The sequence below is a fragment of the Pteropus alecto genome, unplaced genomic scaffold (assembly GCF_000325575.1).
Source record: "Pteropus alecto unplaced genomic scaffold, ASM32557v1 scaffold275, whole genome shotgun sequence".
Taxonomy (NCBI): Eukaryota; Metazoa; Chordata; class Mammalia; order Chiroptera; family Pteropodidae; genus Pteropus; species Pteropus alecto.
The window spans coordinates 799,788-808,306 of NW_006436301.1; positions in this window are offsets into that span (position 1 = coordinate 799,788).

Consider the following 8,519-nt stretch of genomic DNA (forward strand, 5'->3'; position numbering starts at 1 on the left):
CAGCATCACACACTTACACACTCACAGGGGGCGGAGCCTGGACAGCCCAAAGCCGCGACATGGAGCCGGCACGTTATCATCCCCGGATCTGGCAGGGGCTCGCCCCGCCCGCCCGCGCCGCCCGGGACCCCCATCTGTCAAAATCAGCTGATGGGAGCAGCCACAGAGCTGGAGACCTGGGCCGGGACAGGGGCCAGAGGGGCAGTTACAGGGATGAGGGAGGGAGGCTGTCGAGGCCAGGAGGCAGGCTTCAGGAAGGGGACCCACGTCTCTGAACCCTCGCCCACTCCCACCACTTGGAGTTACTGTTTGGAAGCAGAAAAGAGCGAACAAACTGCTGCGAGAATGGGGGTCCATGCCCGCCGAGAAGTCCCTGCCCTGAGACGCTCCTCGGGCCGTCGAGCATCAAAGCAAACTTTAGCGGGCCCGAGCATCCGTCGGGCCTGCACCGCAAAGCAGGAAGAGCCAGGAAGGAGAAGGCGGTCACCTTCACCGTCCCCGCTGCGCCACATGCCCACACCGAGGCGGACCAAGTGGGCCGCAGTGCTGTGCCAGGCTGTGGGGCGAAGCCCTCACCCAGTAGGTCTGCAAGCTCCCGGCCCTGGATTCGGTGGGCTGCAAGGGTGGGCACGAGTGACTGCCCTCGTGTACTCCTTGGGTTGGGGACTAGCACTCTGGGAAACGGTCGTACTATCCCCTTCCCCACACAACTATCATGTGCCTTGGGCAAAGGACTCCTTTACTTTCCTCCTCTGGGAAATGGGATAACCGCTGGGTGTGTGCCCACTATCCCACCCACCTGCTGCCTGTCTCCCTTCTGTTTGGATAATTCCTCTCTCTCCAGTGCAGTCTCCTCCCTCCCTTCAGCCTCCGCTGGCAGTCCAGCACCTGGTGGATCCCTTTAGCCAGTGGCCTTCAGGTAAGGCTTTCTGGCCTCCTATGGAAGAAGGAGCGGGACCGGGTCAGAAGCGGAAGTACTTCAGTGTCCCAGAGGCCTCATCTGCTTTCTTCGTGTCGTTGTACAGAGGGAATAGTATTGGCGCGATACTGAAATCCTGAGGCTAGGACTCTCTTAGAAAGAGCTGTGGAGTGAGCATTAACGGAGCAGGATGCCAATTCTCTCTGACTCTGAGCAAGTCTCTTCTCTGGGGCTTATTTTCCCTATCCATAAAAAGAGTCTTGATCCAGCCACCATCTGGCTCTTCCCGCGCTGGCGTTCCACTCCTTTCTATTTGAATATGCTTCTCTAATATTATCTCATAGTCTCAGAATCATCCAAATAGCTTTTCTTTACTTATTTGTTCAGAAGAAACTGAGACTGAGTAATTTGTTCAAGACCTGACATTTCTCCTAGGCGGAGACCCCAGGTTGGAACCCAGATTCTTGGGAAGCCAGTTTAGGGTTGAACCCAGAAAAAGGTGCTACAGCTCCTGACAGGTGTTAGACTTCTGAATCTGAGCTCGAAGGGGTCCAGGGTTTTCTCTCTTTCACATTCTTTATATGGGGAAAAAAGTACACTACTAACATACAGAAACAGGACACGGAGACACTGCAACTCCAGCATCCAGTGGGGCTTTCTCACATGTTTATTTGTTTTGCATAGGACCAGGTTCCTAACAACACTAGTTGACTGACTGCATATCAACGAGTGGGCAGCCAGCCAAAGGAAGACTACATTTCAAATTGCCTTGTCAATTTGGCTACTTGTAAACTCCTCTTGTCAAAGCCTCTGAGGCTAAAGAGCTATTGGCAAACATGGTACCGGGAATTTTCAAATTATCCCTGGGTCTTATTTATTTGAGAAGTTCTAGTCTTCAGCCCTTGACAGTGAGCCCTTGAAATGGCACAGACTGCCCTGCTCAAATCCATGGCCCCCAACCTTTATGCCCTCGGTAAATGATCCTCAAATTGAACTTGATTGCTAATAATGATTGTCGCTTGATCTGCTTGAAAATCCTTAGAGGAAAACCAGAACATCTACAATTAACATTTAAATGATGATTATGGTCACTTTGAATCTGATTCACTTTTCTCACCAGATTATATTGATTGGGGAAAGACAGAAAAATATGTGCTAGATAAATAGTAAATTTTCAACGGAAATAAAGCTGCTCCTTTAAGAGTTCCAGACCTCCATCACCCCACTGGTATACTTTCTTCCCAATCAGCGGGAGGACCTAGCAGAAGCAGAAGGAGCCAGCAAGAGGCAGCACTCTGAACAGAAGTGCCTGCGGGAAGGAGAGAAGAGACAAGTGATGCCGGCTGCTGCTTCAAAAGAGGGGCAGGGGCTTTCCCTTCCCAAGATCAAAACCAAACGGGAAGGCTGGACTGGGTAGAAGGAGCTCCCACACACAGCCACCCTCCTGGAACAGGGATGAAGCTGAGAGAGGCAGCACCGAAAGGCCCAGGCTGTCCCTGAGGCCAGCCAGTCAGCCAGCCCAGGCCCAGCACATGCTTGCTGTCTGAGCATCAGCTACTGGGCAGGGTGCAAGCTTCACCTTCTCCCTTCCTCCTTCTCCTGCCCATCCCTGGCTCTGATGGGGCCAGGAGCCTTAGAACTCAGCTCTTTAGTGAATCCTCACATATCCACCCAAACCATGCTTCCCCCAGCAGGCTGACAGGAGGGAAGGGAAAGCAGGTTGCAGGGAGGGCAGCAGCAAGAGGAAGTAAAATGGCTATCTGGAGTCAGGACCGAGTACTCCTGTTGTACTGGCAGCTCAACCGTCTAGTCTCTTGGGGTCAAGTTGCTTCCCTTCCATTCCACTCCCTGGGGCATCTTAGCTAAGGTAGAGGACTCCTCTGAATCAACCTGTTGTCCTGGCTTTGCCTAGAAAAGCCTCTGACCTGGGAGCACAATTCTCGGTTCAATCCAATAAGTCAGAAGTTTCAACTTCCTTGTCTATGGCCCTCCTCTCTCTGCTGACTTCTCCCATTCTCTCTACCAGGCGCTCCCTCCACACCTCACCAATCTCTACCATTCAAATACCCCAACTCAAAGAAACCTCCTGTAAGGACCAGTGGGCCAGGAGAAAGTCATCTTTTCACACAGGACAGAATCAAAACTAAGACTCCACGATCCAATCTCTTGAGGTGAAACCAGAAATCATTTTTTTTCAAAGAGCCTTGATTGTACAGAGATGCTGATTGTCTCACTTTCTAAAGTGAGATTTTTGACTTGAAGTACTTTTACAGGAGTTTAATTTGGAGTCTCCAGGTACTAATCTTCATTTCAAAGAACTTGAAATCTTCCATTCTTATGGTTGTAGGAAAGGCACTGTCATGAAGCTTCTGGTAGATATTTTCACAAAATTAAGATTAATTTAAGAAGGTTTTACTGTGAATGTCACTTCCAGGAAATGAACAAATTGACAGTATGTGATACATGTGTCATCCTATCACACCTCAGATTCCTACTTAAAACATAAAGTATTTGTTTCTGACCTAGTGTGCAGTCAGGCTGAGTTACTTTCTAGGAGGAAATTGTGATCAAGGTTAGTTAGAGCTCATCTGAAGAAGCCTGTTTGAAAGACTTCCACAGGCCCCCTCAGGAAGAACCAACTTTTGTTTTTGTGGAACTGCTTCTGGCGGAGCATCCTGGTGCTGTTGCGAGTTTGGAATGGAGTGACGTGGCTCTCCGATCTTAGGGTAGTTTTCACACATGAGCTGTAATTCTAGAACAATCCATGCCACATGGGCATTTTTATCTTTTCTAAATGCAGAATGTCTGCACATCTTTGTCCCGTGTTAGTGTTCCCAGAAACTGTAAGCCTCATGAGGGTAGGACCCAGGTCTGGGTCATCAAAGCCTGGCACAGGATGGGACATGTAGCGGGCCCCTAAAGGGCCCATCCATTCAGGGTCAAGCCATCCGGTCTCCATGAAGGTGGCAATTACAGAACTAGATTTCAAAGTGCGTCTGAGTTGGGGCATTTCCCTGAATTTAGGATGTCTCTTAAATATACGTATGTAATTGTTTTCCCAACTCCTGGTTCTGCTACTTCATACTCGATCTCAATCATGTCTCATAATTAAAAGGCCCTACTATTGGGTTTTCTGATTTCTATAGAAAATGATCTTGTTTCAGAGATCTTCTGAAGTCCCTGGCTCTAGGTTCTTATTGAGTGCTCAGTATCAAACAGTGTATAACCTTATATCGATCATCGGCTCAATGAGGTTTAGGATACTTGAAGGTGATGCTATTCCAACCTTATATGGTACATTCCTGTGATTCCTTGTACATATTTAGCATAACCATTAAAAGAGATAGCTTTGATTGAACTTTTATTACATAGCAGGCAGTGTGCTAAGCATTTTACATACATTATTTCATTTACTCCTCACCACGATTCTCTGAGGTAGGTACTAATACTGTACTTCTTTTGCAAGAGGGAATTGAGGCTCAAGCTGCACATAGTCAAAGGGCTCATTAGTGACATAGGTAGGCTTTGTTTCAGAGTTTGTTTGCTGCCAAAGCCCATGTACTAATCAACACTGCTCTGCAGCCTCCATTCTGCATCTACAAAAGGTTTCACCTTGCTGTAGCCCAAGAAGGTAAGCAAGGAAGGGACTTTTATCTTTATGTGACAGTTGAGGAAACCAGTTAAGTGACTTTGCCAAGATTGCAAGGTGGCACAGCTGAGCAGCTGAGTCTAGGACAGTCATCTAGATGCAAAGTCAGCACTTGTTCTACTTGCCACATTGGTGTTTATGGTCCCAGGGCCACTCCAGTGAACTTTAACACCCTGGGAGTTTGGGACTGCAGTGGCATCAGTTAACTATTGTATTAAAAAAATGTGTGGTGCAATTTCCCTGATCTCAACTGTGGCTGAATTGGAGAAAGGCAGTTGGCTGAGCCATGCCCTCATATTAAAGAAAGTCGGTCAGATAGGCAACAGGAAACAAGAAGATGGTGGGGCAATTCTTGCTTCATCGTTTAAGGAGACTCAGATGGGTCTTTTTCCTGGAGATTAGAAATCTGGGGCTAAGATACCTCTTTAGTAGACTGTGAGGGAGTGCATGGTGGCAGGCTGTGGTTGTCGATGGCCAACCCTCTTCTGCATGAATCCATGGCTCTCTCTCCTAACTTCTTCAGGGTTCCATTTTCTTGTCTATAAATTAAAAGGGTTGGGAGCACTCTAGCTCTGAAATTCTGTGGCTCCTTGACTTGAAGTCCCTTTATACAACTTCCCAGCCCATGGCCAAATGAAGACTGGTAATTTATGATGTTGAGGGAGGGAAAGTGAAGAGTCACCTCGATTACCCAGATCTATCATCTTCATTCCTGATGCGGTGATTGAGAAATCTTCATCCTGGAGCTCAGAGCCCTGTCCCTGGGCTGCTCTCATAAACCCATTCAGCAGCATGACTGCCAAGAGTCTCTTTCCGGAGCCCACCCTGCGGAGTTGAAGGGCTAGATTCCAGAGGGAAGTCAAGCATTTTCAAATAATTAGAGAATGTAAGTGAAAGTGTTCCGTAAGTGATAAGAAAAAAGACATAAATGCATGGTCTCATCAACCTTCGGCCTGGTGTCTCAGAGGCTTCTCAATCAGGTGAGATCAGCAGTGATAACTGCACTGGCTGTGTTTGCAGGATTCTTCTAAGTTTTTTGTGTTTTCTAAAATTTGTATGTATGTATGTTTGTTTGTTTGTTCAAGTCATCGATTTTCTTCTAAGTTTTTTGTGTTTTCTAAAATTTGTATGTATGTATGTTTGTTTGTTTGTTCGTTCAGGTCATTGATTTTCCTATTAAAGAGTTTTAAATTGGTATCTTAATTTTAAGTTTCCTAGTTCTCAGCATCATGTGAAACCTTTATTTTTCTATTATGTTGCTAAGAATCAAATCATTGGCAATGGGGTTAAAAGAAATGAAACGACTGCCTAAAGTAAACTTTTAGCTGCTTCTCCCTTTCTATTTTCAGAAAGTAGAATGCATTGATAAGTCCCTTAACCTTTGAATTATTCTTTTTCTCCAGCTTTATTAAGGTGTAATTGACAAATAAAAGTTGTATATATTTAAATTGTACAAAGTGATCATTTGATATTATATGGTGAACTGATTACCATGATCAAGCTAAATAGCATCCATCACCTCATAGTTACCCTTTTTAGTGTGCGATGAGAAAACTTAAGATCTACTCTGCTGGCAAATTTCAAGTATACAACCCAATATTATTAACTATAGGTACCATCAGATCTGTATATTAGACCCATGTACCTTAGTTATACATTAGGTCCCCAGAAGTTATTTATCTTAGAACGGAAAGTTTCATGGATGGACATTAGAGGTATGATTAGTTCAGTTGTTCCATGGGTGAAGGGAGAGGAGAGGCATCAACATTGGGAACTTTGGCCCAATCACCTGACCTCCTGGGAATTCTGCTTCAAACACGCCATGCTGTCCTCCCATCAGTGGTTGTCCCTTCCTTCTTTCACAGCAATTGAAGCAGATCAGGAGGATGGAGGAGAGACTCAGAGTCAGCCTGGACTGGAGCAGATGTATGGCTAAGAAGGCTTTCCACCACTTACCCAATGACCTCTCTTAGGCTCTTTGTTCCCAAAGCCTATAAGCACCTCAATGAATCAGACGCCTCTGGATCCATTGCCAATAATAAGAAGAGCTACTGAGAAGAGGCAAATATATCCTGCCCATCTCCACCCGATGGTCCACTTTTCTTTGCTATTAGGGATCCAACTAAAAGGTGTCCTTCAGTCTAAAGTTCCCTTGCAGGCCTCCGAGAAGCTACAGCCAAGAAGAGGGCCACATCTCTCACCAAGTTGTACTTCAAGTTGTCACACTTGAACCTCAGTAGCATTTGCTTATGTCAACTCACCACACTTTATTACTTTACTTATTAGATCATGACATTTTATTACTTAAATGTAAATTTATCAGCAGATGATGCCTCCAAGACCATTCTTTTCTTTTTGGCCAACATTCACTTTTATATATCATAGAATCATAGAATATCATCACTACCAGGAAACTTATTATTTCTAGTCCAATGGAGGCCCAGATTGTTTATCAAGACCACACAGCTATTTATGCCAGCCAGAACCATAACCAAGTCTTCCAAGTCTCAGTTAAATACCCAAAACATGCAGTCCTGAAATCTTAAACCATTTCATCTTGTACCATTTTTACTTACAGTCTAAAATATTTATTATTCGAACTATCAATTAAGGACAATCTTGTCCTTTTGAGAAAATGCAAATTTCCATTCAAGAGTCTGTAAGAGAATTGTAGAGGTGTTTTTCTTAAGTACTGATAGTTCTCTCTAGTCAATACGTCAACAAGTGTTCCTTAAGCTCTGAAAGGTCCCTGGTTATGTAGACATTTTGCCCCATAGCACTGCTGGAAAGACAAAAAGGCAATCTCTGCTTAAAAAATGCATGTAATTTACCTTATTTAAAGCAGGCCTTCCTGGAATGAATCATACTGGCCCTATTGAATGTAAGGTGCCAAAGTAGTTCTCAATTAAAGAATAAAACCAAAAACAAAGCTATGGGCTCTGGAAAAGGGAATATTCTGCCTGTACTTTGTTTTCCATTAATTGCATTAATAATATATGCTTCCTCCAACATGGCATCCTTTACATCAACAGTCCCCAACACCCGGGCTGTGGACTGGTACCAGTCCATGGCCTATTAGGAATCAGGCCATAAAGCAGGAGATGAGCACAGTAGGCAAGTGGGCAAATCTTCATCTATTTTCAGCCGCTCCCCAGCACTACCATCACTGCCTCAGCTTCGCCTCAGATCATTGGGCATTAGATTCTCATAGAAGCACCAGTCCCTGGTGCCAAACAGGTTTGGGACCACTGCTTTACATAGTATATGTGGGTTATGAAATTCCTGCCAATGTAGAGCCTACATGCAGTCTGCTTTCTGTTTCCCCAACTTCTTCACTTGATTTCCATCAGAATCAAATTCTTCCCTCCCCATTCTGATTTGCTCGACTGTTTGGGTAAATGTTTTGGCTAGGCCAAGTGGCAACCATATTCTATCTCTAAAGCAGGCAAAATGTTTGGTTACTTTGCTCACTCACCTCAAATGCATCAGACGAATGTGGTATGTGTGAAGAAAATGTATTTTTTAATCTTTTGATCTCATATTTAAGAACTAGCAAAGAATGGATGTTACTAGTATTTTCCTTTAACTGTCACATGCCACAGTTTTGGATAGAGTATCTGCCTTCTACATAAAGCACATTTTTAGTAAGTGGGATTTTTTTCAGATTCATTAACCTATATTAACAGGCCTCCGAATGGCCAGTTAGAACCTATACATAGCACTCACCAAAAGAGTTTTTCAAAGTTCACTAATAAAATAGTGATAGAAACTTTCTGCAAGAACTGTGTTTATAGTTAACATCTTCTAAGGTTGAACAAGCATCAGGAAAGTTTATTCAGACAAGAAGTTCACAATCTCCATAATACTTGAAGATGATTATAAAATAAAGAACCCCCATGAGTCCATCATTCGAGGACCTGCTGTTCCCCTTGGGCCATTGGCAGAACACCA